General features: G+C 36.0%; 1 protein-coding gene across 1 annotated transcript in view; it reads right to left on the bottom strand.

Moving 5' to 3' along the window:
* Window positions 1–19422, bottom strand: part of LOC120413447 (putative uncharacterized protein DDB_G0277255) — a 297006-nt gene that overhangs the window by 72008 nt on the left and 205576 nt on the right. Inside the window, exon 6 of the mRNA XM_039574280.2 lies at window positions 13566–13611. The gene's annotated coding sequence lies outside the window, so the exon portion shown is untranslated. The remainder of the gene's footprint in view (window positions 1–13565; window positions 13612–19422) is intronic.

Here is a 19422-nt window from a genome sequence, read left to right as displayed (position 1 = left end):
GTCTTTTCTTCGAAAGCTTCACGTTGCGAGTGAAATTGGCTAATCTTGGACCTTCTTTTTTGCGCGCGCGCGTAGCCACTCACTTTTGTTTTGTTTTTTCAGCGGGGTGGTTGTTACAGATTTAAACTCTTTGAAAGAGGAGCGTCCTCAGCTCGTTGGACGGCTCAATCAGTTTGGTTACCTGCGATGCGCGAACATAGGTTTGAAGTTGATGATGTAATTTCCAGTAGTTTGGACAGACAACCGTTTAACGCTCGTTTTTGGTGATTATATCGAGTTGTTGAATGGGACTTGGAGATGGTTCTGATGCGTTTGTTTGGTTTTGTATTTTTGCCATTACAAGCAGATGATTGTTAGGTGGAAAGGCAGCTTCGTTGAGTAGAACAACGCTTCTGTTACTACTGAAGTGAGTTATTCTTAATGGGGTTAGGAGGAATTTGCAGTGTTGAACCATTTGTTACTTGGAGATACCGTGGAGAATTTCCCTTATTCCATTAAAAAAGTAGCTTTTAATTTGTTTAAACCACCTAGTTGAGGAGTCCTCAATAAAGACAACTTTCATTTCCAACAGAACTTTACCGTATCATAAAATTGACAACAAGTTTAGCCAACATTGGCGAGTATATTTAACGGTACGCCAGCATTAAACAGGTGACGATAAGTTTAGGTCACCTGCGGAGACAACATTGCCTACACACCGGCAGATGTATTCAGCCTGTTCGCATTTAGCAGCATCACTTAGGCAAATGATCAATATTAGCATAACGTGTCCCGTCGCCAAAGCGCTAGAAATAGCGGCTCAGCGGACATACTTAGTAGCTGGCAGAATAATGGCCAACGGCCCTCATCTTGACTCGACTCCTCCGCCACGCGGTCGAGTGCCTGGTCAAGTGCCAATATTCCACGCTGAATCGCTAAAAAAGTAGCAAGACCATACAAAGCAAATATTAAGCCTAAGCCGCCACCGTCAACAGGTCGGAGTGTCATGAATATTAAATTTTAAGTAGGTTTTTCTCTCTCTCTCTCTGCAGTCTTCTCAGCTCGCCAATGTGTACTTCATTTACATTTTCGAGTGAATCAACGGGCCTAAACGGCGGCCCCGGTCTGTGTTTACCCACCGACTTATCGAAAGGTTCTCACATGAGGGGGGTCAGGCTTAACCTTTCCATTCATCGACTGCAAGCTAATGACGAAGAAAAAAAAAGTGCTGAGAAGTAAAAGCTTCTGCCAGCGATGAAGGAATTTCCCAGCTCAACCCCACCGGAAGAGTGACCCCCGCTCGCACGGGATGACGTAATCTGGCCAAGGTTTGGTAGTTGGGGTTTGCGGCCACAGATATGAGTAAACTCTGTTCTGGCAGTTTGTCAGTCCGGACCGATGGACGAATCCATATTACTCATGCATCATAAATTTTGGTTTTAAAATCATTAAAAATGCGCAGCGCAGAGTGTGACATTTCATGGTTTATGCATTTGGATTTAGTGTTTCTGCTTGTTTGATGATATTATGATGGCTTCAATCATAACACACTGTCATAAATCAATTTGAAAATGATTAGGTTTTTTTAAATCGACGTGCCATAAATCAAGATATCAAGCAAAATATTTTTATTGAGTTGTTAAAAATGCGTACAAATAAGGAATTTTTAGAAAATGTTCCAAATAATCCTTTGATTTATTGAATAATCTTGTTTAATTTCGTAAATTTGTCTGACATTTTAAGTTTTGTATTTTTAATTATGTACGAAACTTAGTCTATGCTATCTAGGTCTATATCTTGAAAAAGAATTTCCATATACATTTGGTGCTTTCGTCAAAGTTGTAGATTGATGACAAGAAACATCAATCTGGTATAGGAGTCATGTTTTTTTTTCAAATAAGGGATTTGCTTATAAACATCACGTTATCGCGATTTTACGAAAAAAAGTTTTGAAAAAGTTGCTTTTTGCGTTTCTCTTTGTTTCGTCGTCCGTGTCTGACGCGGGTGACGATGAACGGCCATGATCGACGATTTTTTCAAAACTTTTTTTCCTAAAATCGCGATAACTCGTGATGTTTATAAGCAAACCTCTTATGTATATGCATCAAAATTTTTGTAATTGTCTGTTCTAAAACTTTGTAGAACATTGTTACACTCTACAAAAAACCCTGCAAAGTTAGAAAAAAACATGACATTTTAAAATGAAAAATTTTGTTCTAAGTGAAAAAAAACCCTTCTGGGTCAATGTAAATTCAAAAAGTACATTAAATTTCCCTTTAAAATGACATGTTCTAAAAAATTTTACAGTCGAGTAACGTAAAATGGGAGAATTTTTAAAACTTTTTTGGTGTTTTTTTTTTTTATGAAAACCAAGCTTTTTTTTCGGAATTTTGAGTACGCCATCATCGAGCGTCTTATTTTACATAAAAGTCCCTTTGACACCAAATTTCTATCTCATCACCGTTTCAGGCCGCAAATTATTGAAAAACATCAGGGACAAAAGTTACCTCTTAGGACAAAGTTTCACGAAAATCTAAGAGGGTTCGGGGCAACTTTTTCCAATTTCGTGTGAGTTGGTAGAGAATTACTCATCATTATTATTTTGTTGGAGCTAAGATTAATTCTCAAGGCAAGCTTTTGATGTTGCTGTGTCAATGATTGTTTTATTTTTTTACTTACTAATTCATGTTCATGTTTAATTACATATTATTAAACGATTAAGCCAAAGAAAGTCGGCTGTGAAAAGACTGATTTTCGGTCAAAATTTGCGACATTTTCGAAATCAGGGGGCAAAAAAAAAAACAATAATTTTTTGAAAAAACTTTAAAATTTCAATTGAAATGCAAGTGCAATCAGTTGAAATCAATTTAAAATGCATTCCCCTGCCTTTAGAATCATTTTTAGCATGTTTGGGTTTATTCAGAAATCTTTTGAATATTTGAATATTTTCTATGTGTAGTACCGATAAAACTTGTTTTTCTCGCTAAAATTTTTGTTTTCGCCAAATCTTAATTTTTGAAAACTAATGATCGCTTAACAACTGAACTAGTGGAAAATGCATTTAAAACACTTGCTTCAAATGTTGAGGCTATGGCTTGTTACTTCAACATTTTTTTATTTTTTTATTTTTTTTTGCCCTTTCTTAAATCTTATGCAAAATTGCCAATACAGGAGCTATGGGTTTTTGAAAAAAAGTATTGTTTGACATATCGGTTATATGACCATTAGGTTGGGTACGGATTTTGAAAAGTTCTCAGATCAAGTTCTGGTGTAGTTTCCCTTGTAGGGCATACCCATAGGGACTCTCACGCCAAATTTCAGCTCATTTGGTTGAAAACTGGCTTGTCTCAAGCGAGTTCAAGTTTACATGGGATTTACTATGGGAAATTTTAAATTTTCGTTCATTCGCTCCTACAGGCTTAAGGAAAACTTGTAGAAACTTCTAGGATGGCCAGAAATGAGCGGAATCGTCTGGAGAACAACTTTCCCTAAGACACCAGGTCGATTCGTTCAACCCCCATCGAGCTCAACGGCAATACATCCGGGGGTTTCGGAACCAACGGTTTTCCCCAGAAAAGCATCAAATTTTCCTTAGCATGCTATGAATGGTTGATGAACACCGCGACGCCACATGTCAAACAGCTACCACGTGATTGTAAAATTTGCACCATAACGGTTTTTTTTTTCTTATTTGGAGGTTAAGAATACAGCTAAATAGTATCAAGATCACCATTAATGATAATTGTATAGTTCAAAAATTAATAAAAAGTAATTTTTTATAGGTGATGCTTGCCCACGTGGTAGCTGTTTGACATGTGGCGTCGCGGTGTTCATCAACCATTCATAGCATGCTAAGGAAAATTTGATGCTTTTCTGGGGAAAACCGTTGGTTCCGAAACCCCCGGATGTATTGCCGTTGAGCTCGATGGGGGTTGACCGAATCGACGTGGTCTCTTAGGGAAAGTTGTTCTCCAGACGATTCCGCTCATTTCTGGCCATCCTAGAAGTTTCTACAAGTTTTCCTTAAGCCTGTAGGAGCGAATGAACGAAAATTCAAAATTTCCCATAGTAAATCCCATGTAAACTTGAACTCGCTTGAGACAAGCCAGTTTTCAACCAAATGAGCTGAAATTTGGCGTGAGAGTCCCTATGGGTATGCCCTACAAGGGAAACTACACCAGAACTTGATCTGAGAACTTTTCAAAATCCGTACCCCCCCTAATGACCATACAAACTGAAATTCTGTTTAAAATGCAAAGTGTTTTTTCTATATGTTTATTAAGTGTGCCAATTTCAAGTTTTATGCATTTTATAAGTAGACATTTTTTTAAAATTAATAATTTTTATCTGTAAGAAATACTTTATGACGGAAAAACACTCCGAAAAAAACTTTCATTTTTTCTGATCGAGCTGCTGATTCGTGTGATACGCATAATTTGTAAAAAAATGTTCTTTTTCACACACTTAGATTTTTATGCCGAACTTCGGAAAAATTCTGCCGAAATCAGAACAACTTATCGCTCGGCAGAAATATATGCCGAATCTTGGCAAAATGGGAGTCATTCTACCGAATTCTCGGCGAAAAATTACAGTTAATATGCCGAAGTTCAGCATTTTTCTGCCGAAAAAATCAGTTGTTCTGTTTTCGCCAGAATTCTGCCGAGCTCGAAAATCAAAAATGACTGTGCAGTGTAATATAATAAGCTCTTATTTTGCAACTGGCGATATCTCGGAAACTACACAGCAAAAAAAGTGTAATTTTGGAATTGTGAAATATGTTAATTTCTGATGAACAGTCTGCAAAATTGTATGGATACTTTTAAGGAAAAACAAATGATGCAAAATGGCTTTTTTGACGCAGGGAATAAATGGACAAAGTTTCATCCTATTCAAAAAATATAATGAAAAGTCGACATGCGAAAATTTAGTATTTTACGTGAAAACATGTTTTTTTTTTATTTTTTTTATATGAATAGTAGGATGTAACAAAAATGACTTTTTGGCGGGCATTCAAGGGTTTGTTCCGGTGGGTATACTAAGCCCAAATCCAAAATATGAGCTTGATTGGACGTAACAGGAGCTGGCGCTCCGCCCTCAAATTTTAAATGGAATTTAACCCGTAAAAAAGATTTTTTCAAAAATGTCACTTTTTGAGGCATTTTGGCCACTGAAGCGTTTATTTTCAACATCATTGGCGTGTAGGCCAGATCCTTGCTCATCTTTTGGTATATATAACATTGAAATTTTGAGCACCCTGGAGCTCGGTACAACCCTTCAAAGTTTGGCATTTTTTTTCGAAAAATCGGTCCCAGCAAATAAGATATGCCTCGCGACGCCCTAGACGCCATTTGATTTTGCCGGGGCCGATTTTTCGAAAAAATGCCAAATTTTGAAGGTCTGTACCGAGCTTCAGGGTGCTCCAAATTTCAATGTTATATATACCAAAAGATGCGCAAAGATCTGGCCTACACGCCAATGATGTTGAAAATAAACGCTTCAGTGGCCAAAATGCCTCAAAAAGTGACATTTTTGAAAAAATCTTTTTTACGGGTTAAATTCCATTTAAAATTTGAGGGCGGAGCGCCAGCTCCTGTTACGTCCAATCAAGCTCATATTTTGGATTTGGGCTTAGTATGCCCACCGGAACAAACCCTTGAATGCCCGCCAAAAGGTCATTTTTGTTACACTCTAATGAATAGTTTGATTTTCAAATTCAAATTTATTTTCCATTCTATTTACGCTTTGAAACACAGCAAAAATGAAACCTATTTCAAATTTCACTGTTTATTTAAATTTCAGGTTATTGAACCAAAATTCTTTAGAAAATGCAAGAATATTATTTAGAAATGAGAAATAAGCAAGAAATACGTTTTTAAAGTAATGTTATGTAATGAGTTATAATTGTTGCCTGAAATAAACAAATAAAATCTTCTTCACATGTTGTCGCAATAGTTTCAAATTGTTTCACTTCATCACTAAATTGTACTATAGAAAATTTGTTTGTACTATTTTATTATATGTATTTCAGAAAGTTCAGTTTTTGATCTTCAATGGATAATATTGTTGTGGTTTATTCATAGAACTATGATAAATTTCAATTCAATTTGAACTTAAAAGTGTTTTTTTTTAAATGATAACAATTCAGGATTTTATAAATGCGTCATTGGGTTGATCAATCATACTAAATTGGCATTAGATAATGAGTTGGATGACCGCAAGCACTCGTTTAAATCAAACCAACACGACCAGTAAATTTACTGTGATTGTTTTTCTCAACACGTCAGCTAGCAGTCACACGACCAAACTTGTTTTTCCTAGTGCCAATTCCAGCCGGTGTTAACGTCCAGTTTCACACCTGTGTGTGGTCGGCTGCAGGACTACGGTTGCAATTAAATGTTGTATTACCGCACCGGTAGAGACGATTCAAATTATACTAATTTTGACGGATTTAATGGTCCTCTGGACTTCTTGAAAAGCGTTGTCTAAAAAGCACACCTTGCATACAAATTTCGCAAATTTTTCTCCGTGCAATCGATCGCTGCAACTGACAATCCGTGCACGCACGAACCAATTCAATTCGGATCACGTAAAACCGTGCACCCCTCTAATCTGCTTGCGTTAAGCGTCAACCTGCGCGCCTCAAATCGGGCGCGCTCACGTTTTTTAATGGCCGGCGATCATTAAGTTTAAATCCGTTTCGATCTTGTTTACATCGATTGTTTCTGTTTTGGCGCAAAAAAAATACAAAACAACAACAAAAACTCAGTCCAGGCGGCAATAAATCCTCTAAATCGTCGTTTACGGCACCACCGGGGTGAGGGCGAGTGAGATTAGCTCTGCGCTAAGCCGGTTTTAGAGTTGCGCCTAAAGTCTTACGCGTCGAGTTGTTTTTTTGCGCTCGCCAACCCGTCTGTAAATCGCGCTCTCTATGGCACAATATGATTACTTCCGGACGCAATTACAGACGGTTTGAAGATTTTTTTTCCACTTGCCGCTGCAAGTCAAGTTTTTTTTTATGCTGGCTTGAGCCAAGTTGTAGCATAGACCACTTTCAAGCATCGAGATTGGCTGGGAGATGGCGGGAAATGGCTTTGATTGATTCTCAGTTTCCCGCTTCTGGCGGTTTGATATTGGATCTATCTTCTGTATGGGGATCACTTGATTGGCGGAATTGATTGGATTGGTTTAATGGGCGATTATGATCGTGCGACCGGTTTTATTTTCTATGTTCGCCAAACAGGTGCAAAGCAATATTAGAAGAACTTTTCCTTTCATTTAAAAATGTCAACTATCAGGTTGTTTGAACACCAATAACTTAATTCTTATGTTTTCTCAACAATTACCAAACGCTGATTATGTTACGATATCTGAGCATAAATTACAAGCAATTTTTCTCGCCACCTTCCCAAGCTGACTGTCAAATCTTGCCACAGCAGTTCCACCTGAAAAATAAAAAACCCGAGTTTGCGATCTAGATGATTGATCTCTCTCGCGAGAACACGACATCCAACGAGTTGAAGGTATTTTTAGCTCGGAGTTCGCGCAACAAGCACTAAGCATTTTGTGCTGTTGTTCGGAGTACCATAAAAGGGTGTCTCGGAAAAGGTCTTTTTGCAGCTTAGTTCAGCGATTTTGTTCCTACTAACCTAGACTAGAAGTCGCGATAGCCATAGTCGTCTAATAAAGTGTTCAAAACGTGGGGGCAAGTCAATCTGCAGCAGGTGACTGCTGGTAAAAAGCATTGCTACAATAGGTCGAGTAGCAGTCAACCCCTCAACCTTTGTGGTTGTTATTAAGTGAAGTCTTGAATAACCAAACTATACGAGGAACGACTGTACACATTCAAGGCAGCATGAGGTCGGATGCTGTGGGAAAATCTGTTTCAGGCGACCTTGCGAAACACGTGAACTTTTCATTGCGCTATTAGTAAACTTATGTCGAGCATTGAGCTGGGTTGAGACTGTTTCATCATGCACTAAACATTTGCATTAAAAGATTTAGTTTACACATTTGGCAACCCTGAGTTTGACGGTTGTGTTTTGCTTTGATCTATCAATGTCGCAACGTGTCAAGGTTTACAATGCCGAAGGTGAGGTTAGCCCTAATCAAGATCTTCCCGCTTCAAACCTAATTCATAATGATGATGAAAATTCACACCTAACCTTTTAAAACTATCCACTCATTGTTTCGTGCTTCCATTTTCGTGAATCAAGCCGGTTCCATTTATTGATCCACCACTCACTCGTAATAATCATAAACAGACATATAAATTGTGGCAGTTTTCACGAATTATCTTCCACAATTGGCTGGCTCCACAGGGGGGCCAGCTCGAAAACTCGAAAACATCGAAAATCATCGATCATTGGTGGCGGCTTGCCTGTTTAGACCAGCAAGTTTTATATCTTTTTGACTTCTTCGTTTTGGTTTTTTTTTTGACTGAACACAATTGATATTAAAGATCGGTTACGGCCGATAAAAGAGTACCGAAATATGGCGCGGACGCGCTGCCATTTTAATAGTTGCGATGAATGGTGAGGTTATGTTGCTTTTTTTCAATTTCTGCAAGTAACTTTATTAGCTAGCTTTTTTCGAAGTGCGTGACTGCAATGCGAGATCCGACGCGTTGGAAATTGGACTGACGAGTTAATAAGATGTAATTAAGATGCAATCGAACTTTTGATTTGAATGCGAGTGACTTGCAGACTTGTCTGCTGGAGATGTATGCTGTATTATGTTGAAAAGTGTTTAAAAGTGTGTCAATCCATTGTCTATTGGTGGCTTTTTAATATGTAATTTGGAGTAGCCCTTCCCAATCACTTTGGAAACATACTTAGTGAGTAAAATACAATGATAAAGAATCGATACAACAGATTTCATTCCGACCGCTTTTTGAAAAGTGATTTGTCATATTGGTCATGTGTAACATAACTACTTTTTAAATTTTGGTTTTTACAAATTTTATTCATTTAATTGAAAATTTGTGTCCTTTTGCCCTGGAGTCAAAGAAAAAAAGAAACTTTTGTGAAATTTGCAGATCTTTTGATTCAAACAATTAAAATCAAGCTTTAATTTTGAAAAAGTTTACAAATAAATACCTAGTTTACCTGATTTCACAGTTCAGACAAAAAAATTATATTTAACAAAAAAAATAATGGACAAAAAATATAAATAAAAGATTACAAAATGTCGCAAAACTTTCATTTTTTTAGCAGTCCAATAGTTTCCGAGATATCGTCAGTCAGTTGTTAGGTGACACTTAGAAAAAATCATTTTCATAAATTCAAATTCTCGGTGAGGATGTATCTCAGAAACTAACTGCATGGTTTTCAAAGTATCAGACAGAAAATAGCAAGAAATTTGACCAGCCATTCAGACATATTGTTTTCCGGGATGCTTTTTTTTAAAGAGGTATCCTAAAAGTAAGAAAAAGAAACGAAAAAAAATCAAAAATTTATACCAATACTAGCTTTAACTTGAAAACGGTACATTTTATCAAAAAAAAAAAAATTAAGTACATTTCGATTGCAAATTCGATTTTGCTGAAAAAATGATTTAAAAAAATTGCGATGGTTCTGATATTTTCCAAAAACACACGATTTTTTTTTCGAAAATTCATATCTCCGTAACCAATTTTTTTCGGTAATATAAAAGTTAGGGTAGAGTAGTCATCAATGAGACACGGGGAACAATGATAAAATGGCTCTCACAAGACGTAGTTTCAATCAATCAGGCTCATATTTGGGGGAAAGGTGTGTCTACTAGATACACGTCTGCCATAATTGTGACTTTGGTTATGGATGCTTCCTTGTAAAGTTATTCATAATTGTTTGATTCTGGGGTGTAAAAGTAAATTATGACTAAAAATTACATTTTCGCTCATAGGCTGCCATTAACACAAAAACTAATATTTCTCCAAATTTCTTTCGTCATTTTACAGGGCATGAGTTGGGCTACAATGTCCTTTTATTGGGTTTGACCAAAATTTAGAATATACCCAGAATCCAGGGCTGTCTCATTGTTCCCCACTTTTTTCTACCCATGGGTAACAATGAGACACTTTGATTTTTCTTCATTAAACTTTTCAAAATCTGTGGAAATCTTTCAAAACATGAATTGGAAGTGATTTTTGGCATATTTATTGAGTTTGAACTTCATTTAACCAAAAATATAAAGTTATTTGATAAAATATATGGATTTTACAAAATTTAAATACTTTTTAGTATAACTTTTGTAAATTGAAGTTTCATGTTGACAAAATTGCTTGAAAATATGCAAAGCAAGTCACCTGCAATGGAACAATATAAAAGCATGATGTTTTACTAGAAAAGTATTGATTTTTGTAGAGTGTCTCATTGTTCCCCAGCTGTCTCATTGTTCCTGCCAAGTGCGTCTACAATGAGACAGTTGAATAACTCTGACTGTAGAAGTCAGATCGTCAGATATTTTGGTCAATGTTAGAACAAACTAAAAGAAAGAAAATGCAACAAAAAGTTCTTTAAAATATTCTAATGAAAAAAATACAAAAATCGTTGAAGTTTAAAAACCAAAAGTGTCTCATTGATGACTACCCTACCCTACTCCTTGTGATTCTGTATTTGGATAATTTTCCGCCAACTCACACAGCAGTTGCCGACCCCTCTTCGATTTGATACTTTGTCCTAAGGGGTAACTTTTGTCCCTGATCACGAATCCGAGGTTCGTTTTTAGATAACTCGTGACGGAGGGGCGGTACGCCCCCTTTCATTGCTAAAAAAGAGGTGTTTTTCAATAATTTGCAGCCTGAAACGGTTACGAGATAGAAATTTGATGCCAAAGGGACTTTTATGTGAAATTGGCGTACTCAGTGTTCTTTCATAAAAAACACTAAAAAAGTTTTAAAAACTCTCCCATTTTCCATAACTGCACCGTAAATTTTTTTTGAAACATGTCACTTTAAGGGAAATTTAATGTACTTTTTGAATCTACTTTGACCCAGAAGGGTCATTTTTTTCATTTAGAACAACATTTTTCATATTAAAATTTCGTGTTTTTTCTAACTTTGCAGCGTTATTTTTTAGAGTGTAATAATGTTTTACAAAGTTGTAGAGCAGACAATTACAAAAGTTTTCATATATAAACATAAGGGGTTTGCTTATGAACAGCATGAGCTATCGCGATTTTACGAAAAAAAAGTTTTGAAAAAGTTGGTCGTCGTTGATCATGGCCGTTCGTGGTCACCCGCGACAGACACGGACGACGAAACAAAGAGAAACGCAAAAAGTAACTTTTTCTAAACTTTTTTTTCGTAGAATCGCGATATCTCGTGATGGTTACAATGGTGATGGTTATATATCAAAGATTTTGAAATTCTCTGCTCTACAACTTTGTATAACTTTATTGCACTCTAAAAAATAATGCTGCAAAGTTACAAAAAACACGAAATTTTAAAATGAAAAATTTTGTTCTGAATGAAAAAATTACCCTTCTGGGTCAATGAAGATTCGAAAAGTATATTAAAATGACTTGTTCCGAAAGTTTTTACGGTCGAGTAACGGAAAATGGGAGAATTTTTAAAACTTGTTTAGTGTTTTTTTCGATGAAAAATACGTTTTTTCGGAATTCTAAGTACGCTATCAAATCGGGCGTCTCATTTTATATAAAAGTCCCTTTGACACCAAAGTTCTACCTCATCACCGTTTCAGAAATCTTAGAAGTCTTAGAATTGTAGAAAATATTCGATGCTTTTAATTTTTTTCAGAAGTGGCTCTCCTGCAGAAAATAAAAAAATAAAAAAATGAAATATGATAAAAAATTCCGAAAGTTAAGAGTGGTCATAAATCCAGAAAGATGCACTTTATCAAAAATTCGGCAAAGCACTTTTCGAATGCAAATTTGATTTAGCCTTTTTTACCACATTTATCAAATTGTTTTTTTTTCAAAAACTCACTCCTATAAAACATATCAAACATTTTCGAAAAAAAAGGATTTTCCGAATCAAACTTTAAGTACAATGAAGTAAAATAAAGAAACGTAGAAATTATTTGACGAATTGCATGAAAAAAAAAAAAAATAGGCCAAAACGCTTTTCTTTGGCAGAGCGAATGTATGGACAAAGTTTCATCCAAATAAAAAATACGCAAAATGCAAAACATATTTCAAAAGTGTGGATTACAAATTTAAAATAAATTTCTCAGCCTAAAAAAATGCAAACTATATTGAACTAACCACCTCGACTCCACGAGGCCACGGGGTGAAGGATAAAAAACGACCCGTTTTCTGCGCGATTGAGCGATGTTTGTCTAATAAAATCCCAAACACGATCTCAACTCCAAGCCGAAGCCACATCAGTCGCTGAACCTGCCAGGACCAGAGGCTAACGACAATCGTGCACGTGCAAGTGGTTAAGGTGCAGCACATATCCATCCATCTCTCGTAGTTTTCAACTAAACGGAGATAATTAATTCATAACGTTAACTGAAATCGCTCAAATAAGCGGAGAAATAGACTCAACGACAGCGCCAACAGGTGGTGAAGTGGAGTTGGTAGATTTAAAGTTTAATTGAATCTCATACATTTCAGTGCTCAAGCGTTGAAGTGCACCCCTACCACCTCACCTTAAGTGAGTTCGTTGAGCAGAAGTGAGCATAAACGTCTCTGCACGCGACGAAGTCGATTCCAAGTTCGCGGCGCTGGTGTCGTGGACAATTTATTATGGTAAAGCGCTTCATGCCAACATGCTCAACAAGTGCCTGCCTTCTACTTCTTAGGACGAACGGTTAAACGAAAAATTGACGATGAAGAATGTCTGTATATGCCAGTGCCTGTGACATCAAACATTATGAGAAATAATTAAATCATTTGCATGATGTCATTTTCTTGCCGGTTTTCTACTTCTAAGTGGGGGAAAGAAAATTATAGAAAATACTAAAGTCAGCTGTTTTACAATAATAAAAGAAAAATTAAAACAATAAAAATCAAGAATAATTACTGAACATAACTCACACCACTTTGCGGGAATCTACCTTGACCAAGAACTCCACCATGTACAATCAGAAGTTACCGTATACTAAGAACTCCAAAGTCATTGCACTCTTGCGACAATTACCAACAGCAACACCAACCACAAAATCTGTACACGCGCGAAATCCGCGGAGAAAAGAACCGGAAATTCCACTTTTGTGTAGCGAGTGTTTTGCATGACGGTATTAATTTGTAAACCGTCATATGGAACAATTTATTGGAATTAACCACGCTGTCGTGGTGGTGTCTCGGTTGGCTGGTTTGTCCCGAGGGCTAAGGAATGATGGTGATGGTAGAGAACTGACCATCGTTAAGAAGGTGTGCAATGCTGTTGCAATGACCGTTTTGACCATTCTGAGTGGGCGATTTTATCCCGGTGTTTATCGACTTGTTTGGCTTCGGGTAATGTTCTGTGGTCGCTTGCAACCAGAGAAGAATGTGGCTAATTGGATAATTCTATGGGATTACTTTTTGCGACGTTAAAAATAATATTTCATGGATGTTATTTATTTGCGTATAAAATTGCATTACGAGAACGAACCATGCAATATTAGTTGAACACACTTAAAGTCAGAAAGTTAACTTACTTGTCGATATTGTTGCTGCGTTTTATGATAAGAGTTGTTTGTGTATCTGAAAAAAAAGAAAACATTATTTAGATAGAAATTAAAAAATGATAAGAGGTAAGGCCGTTGCAAATATTTTTCAAAGTTTATGTCGCCACCCCCCCCCTTCAAAATTGGTCTGAAAAATCAGGGGGCAAAAAAATATTTTTCCAAAAAACTTCAAAATTTCCATGAAAATAGAAGTCATATCAACTGAAAACAATCTGCATTGATAATCATATTTAGCATGTTTGGGCTTGTTTAAAAATGTTTTGAATTTTTATAAAATTCCAATGTACAGCACCGCAAAAATTATATTTTTCGAAAAATATAAAATTTTCGTCAGTATTTAGATATTTTGGAACCTCATGATGGCAAAACAACTGGACAGGTGTAGAATGCATTTTAAAACACTTTTTTCATTGAAATGTTGAAACCATGGCTCGTAATTTCAATTTTTATACTTTTTTATTTTTTTGCCCCCCCCCCCCCCCCTCGACTATGGTCAGAGTCGAGGGACATAAACTTCAAAAAAAAAAAAAAATGCAACGGCCTAATGCCAATAAAGTAATTTTATTTCATGAAATCCTAAAAACTTTTATTTCGTTTATTAGAATCTCAACTGCAAATTTTAGTAACTCTGAGATTTCGGCATTTTGGCATCTATTTTTTGCAATTTTCAATCGGGATTAATTTTTTTGAGTTCATGCTTGAAGAAGCCAGCTACAGTTTCCAAGTTTCATTCATGCAAATGGTATGTGAAAATAAAAAAAACAGTTTTTAACTTTCAAAGGATTTTATTGATCGATTTAATAACTTCGACAAAGTTATAGGTTTGATGAGGACTAAAAAAACGCGCTGAATTTTATTCGCCAATTATTATGTTAAATGACTTTTTGTCACTAAAAATTGATGTCCTGGCGAAGTAGTAACTTATAAAAAAATAAATAGAAAAAATGAAAACTGCGACTTAAAAAAAAGTCACAAAATGGCTGTAGCTTGAAAATGATGCACCTTTTCGAAACTGTCAATAAAGTAATTTATAGGTTGATTTTACATTACAATAAATTAAGTCAAAATGGTTTAGATTTTTCAGCACGAGTCATACAGGTTCACCGAGTTCGATAAATACGACGAGTGCTGAAAAAATCATGTGTTGCAACAAGTTATTTACAACATTCTTTGCAAATTCCAAAACCACCCTTTGAATAGGATTTTAAACCAAATGTCTTTCATACTTCAAATTAAAACAATATTGAAAAGTAGTAATTTTTGACACTACTGCTGAAAAGTTCAACTTTTCAGCACCCATTTGTATTGAAAAGTATTATTTTTCAATTCTGTTCTTTGTGAAAAAAATAATAAAAAAAGTTTTTTAGAAAATCAATTACTAATGACAAAAAGTGATTGAAAAAATCATCAAAAAAAAAAAATTCCCTTTATATTTTTTTCGGTGTTGTGCACGATATTTGTTTATATTTTGCAAAAACAATGTTTTTCAAATAAAACGTAATTTTGCACTTTCTGGAATTTTCTGAAACGATAGCGTTTTATGTCTTTAAAAAAAATACAGGAAATAACAATGGGAGCGTTCTTATATTACGTAACGCAATAATTAGGATTTTGGTCCCCCTCTACCCTCGTAACAAAATTCCCATACAAATCTTAAAAAATGTATGGATCGTAACATAGCCTTCAAACTCCCTCCCCCCAACTGCGTTACGTAATAAAGGAACACTCCCAATATAGTTTTTTAGGAAATCAATTTTTAGTGACAAAAAGTGATTTTAATAATTAGCAAAAAAAAACCGTTTATCCACATATTTGCCAAAGACACTAAACTGATCAAAAAATTCTTTGAAAGATTTTTTAATTTTCATAGGCTATTTTTATATGGACATTCAATACAAATTTACATATTGAAAATGATACCTTAATATACCACCTAAATCGAATTATTCCCCCTGGCTTTTGGACAAACTTATGATGTAAAATCGCTTCTTTGAGCATTCTGAAAAAAGTCGAAAAACGTTCAACCATATTTGAAAATTCGAAAAAAATGGCATGTAAATGATAGAACATCTGTATTTTCTGATTTTCTGTTCGATTTTCCAGATTTATTTTTAATTTTTTACTATTTATCGCTAAAAATTAAATTTCTAAAATACGTATTTTTTAAATTTTCAAGATAATTTAAATGTTTAGGACACTTATACGACATTATTTAGAGTTGAGGATGGTGCAAAGTCATGTAACCATGTGTAATATTACATTAGGAACTGGTGACTTTTCATCTGGTTAACATTTTTACACATTTTTTAGATAAAATTACTGAAAACAGAGGTGAAATTTAACCAATGAAATATTTAACTTTCCAATTTTAACTCTTTTTTTTTTCTTTTTCCGGCAATGATTTTTCTTTGAAAAAAATAGATTTTTGGAAAAAATAATAAAACTTGTTCAAATTAATTTTAAAATCAAAGGTGCAAAATCTGGTACCGGAGATATTATTTTTCGAAAAAAAAAAGTTTTGGAAAAACATTTTGAAAACAAATTTCCAAAATTAGTTTATATGCAAAATATAATTTGCAATCTAAATTGACTCTTTAATTCTGTACTTTAAAGTGTACCGTTTTCGAGTTAGGTACACAAAAAATGATGGTAATATTTGCAGAAAATTGTGACAGATTTTGTGTAAAAAATGTGTAATATTGCATCAGGAAATGGTGAATTTCCATCATATTTTTGTGATTTTCTTGTTTTTTTTTCAAATTATATCTGCTTTTTGAGAAAAATAATTTTGTTCGTTTAGAATCAAAAGTTGATTTTTAAATGGGCAAAAAAGCTTATTTTGGACATTTTAAAAATGTTGTGATAGATTTTATGCATTCGAAATTAGTTTTTAATGGAAAACCGAGAAAATTTCATGTTTATTCTAAAACTTATTTTTGAATTTTGTTTGATAATGTTTTCGGTTTTTCTAAAAATAATTGTTTAAAATTACAGCCCAGGTACCAGATTTTACACCTTTCCCAACTCTAGCACTAAAGATGTTTTTTTTTAATTCCTCTAAAACATAACAAATCTGAATATTAAAAAGTACGTAGCTTGGGAATTCAACTTTTAACATTATGAAGGTCAGTGCTGAAAATGTCAGGGGTCTTGACACGAAAATCGGCGACGCTGACACGAATCTTTCAGATCCATTCACTGAACCGCAAAACCGTGACATAAACAAACCCGGCTCAGTCGTGAGTGCCCTAGTTCATTGAGCAGCTGCAATGCGAGGCAGTAGTCGACCAACGCTCATTCGACGTTGCACGCACACACATAAAGAAACAAGTTTTTACACAAAAAGTTTGTATTTATGCGTGGAAATGTTTTTTTGAATATAAGTTATGGTTGTTTGAAGTGTTTTGCACAGTCTTGAACCATTCAATTGTTTAAAAATAGTCAAAATAGTGTTTAAAGAGGATTTTACGAGTCAGTCATATGACACGAATTGAGTGACTGTAGCTCATTTTTTCATGTCTCGCATTCTCCAGCAGCCGACCGGCACGAGTCAGGCGGCAGTGGTTGAACGGACACAGTAGGCTTACAGTCACATGCTAGCAGTGAACTGACATTTTGGTTTGCTTCATGTGTACGCTGGGTTGGAAACATTTTGCAGGCCTGATGAAGGTTTCTTGTTTCTTGTTTCTTGTTTCTTGTTTCTTGTTTCTTGTTTCTTGTTTCTTGTTTCTTGTTTCTTGTTTCTTGTTTCTTGTTTCTTGTTTCTTGTTTCTTGTTTAATTTTTAGTAATTACATCCCAATCTCTGAAATGCAATCCCCTGTCCGCACTCGTGTCTAATTATCAGCTCACAAAAGGTGTCACATCCATCAGTGACTTCCGATCAGCCTTGGGGTAGCACAAATTTTCCCCAAAGTAAATAAAAAAGCGACGTTTTCGGTGCAATAAAACCGTTGCTAAACTCACTCACATTAATGGCTTAATCGCTAACTCCACTCAACGCCGCTGTTGACACGATTTTATGACAGGTTACTGCCAAAACTCTCTGACTTCCGAAACGGATAAACGCCATTACTCTGCGCACGAAAATTTCGCGCAACGGAAATATTACCGTTTTTTTTCGTGCTCTGTCACCAGGTGTTAAGCGCACCTTAATAGCCACCGCGCGACGTTAATTCGCGGTGCAATCAATCTCACTTTCAAAACATCTCTCCGTCGTCGTCGTCGTCGGAAGCTAGATCACGAACGAAGCTTTCGCTAGCGGATCACAGAGGTCACCCCTGCTCTGAAAGGGGGAAGAGACGGAGAACTTCTATTGCTGCTTCTGCAAGTCTCTTCCCGATGCTCTGGCGCGCGAAATTTCGTGCTGTCGAACACGTGAACAGGCTTCGGTACTATTAGCACTCGGTGTCTGAGGTCTGGCAACCGTTTTAGACACGCGAGATCGTTCGGCGTTGAAGCGGGAAGGTTTGGCAGGTTATGTTGTTCAATTATCTCCTCTTGGCGGCGATCGGCACCACACCGGTGGTGGAGTAAAGGAGGTCTTCTCGACTAATTTTTAAAGGGTTTGATTAAACGTTCGCACGCCGATCGCTGGTAGCGATAGACGGAGGCCGGTGTACGGGCGATACAGGTGATCTGACGCGGAAGTCGTTGGAGCTTTCAGAGAGAGAGGGCGCTGGTAAATTAAATTTGCCCCCAAAAGGGCACACTCTTGAATGGAGGGGTGGGATCTTCCTGGAGTTTACGAGATACATCGAGATAGCGGAAGGCTGAAGATCAACCTCAAGTCGTTTAGTGCTACATTGTTGTGGAATTTGAAGGTAGCTTGGATTTGAATGATTGAAATCATTTAGATCACCTCTAGCGGTGAGTAGATGAACTACCAACTGACAACTTTTATGAAACGAAAGATCATGGAACCTGTTAGCGAAACCTCAAGGGTAATGAGCTAACCGTACTTCCACACCAACGCAAAGCTCTAAATTCGATTGTTTCATGAATCACCCCCTACGGGACGTCAATTTTTACGACCTGAACCGTTCTAAAAATCCGAAGCACTTCGTTTCGCCCTGGGCGGTCTTCTTGGACCTGCACAACAATCCCGCATCCATTTCCATCTTTTGTTCTCGAAATATTATGGGTGGGAAAGAACCACCACCGATCGATATGATCAGCACCTCCGCGTGATCATAAAAGCTACTTTTTACGACGGCCAACGCGCGATGCATCGTGGGGTGTAATGTCGCCGTTGCGCTGTAGCTTCCACAGTTCAAGAACATCGCCCCCCGTACGCCAAAAGCGGAACTCACGGCGGAACCTTTGCGGGATGGCTTCGCGGCAGGTGAGTCATAGAGTGGTAAACGAGACGCAGAACGGTGTTCGTTGAATCACCCCTTGTTTGACAAGGTGTAAATATTGAAAAATATCGAAACATACCAGAAAAAAAGTTGAGTTAGCTTTCTCGATTGTTTCTGCTTTAGAAATAAGGTTGTTTATCGGTAAAATTATCGTCTGACGATAACGATAATGGTTATCGTTATCGTTGGGATTTCGGTAATTCTATAGGCGATTATATTATCGCCGATAATGGACTATGATTATTTTTTTAATCTTTCTTAAAATCGATTAATTCAACTATATCATGTTAAATTTTCAACGCATTCACAAAGAAAATATTTTTTTTGAAAATGAAGTAAGTTTCAAAGTATAAATTTAAATATGTACTCTAAATTGTTCGAAAAATACCGTATTTTTTCGAAAATATGAAACGAACCGAAATTTTGTATGTTTTTCTCTTTTTATTAAAGTTTTTTTTAAATACTAAA

The sequence above is a fragment of the Culex pipiens genome, chromosome 3 (genome assembly GCF_016801865.2).
Source record: "Culex pipiens pallens isolate TS chromosome 3, TS_CPP_V2, whole genome shotgun sequence".
In the NCBI taxonomy this organism is placed as follows: Eukaryota; Metazoa; Arthropoda; class Insecta; order Diptera; family Culicidae; genus Culex; species Culex pipiens.
The sequence above is the reverse complement of the archived record's forward strand: the minus strand, read 5'-3'. Positions and strand labels throughout refer to the sequence as shown.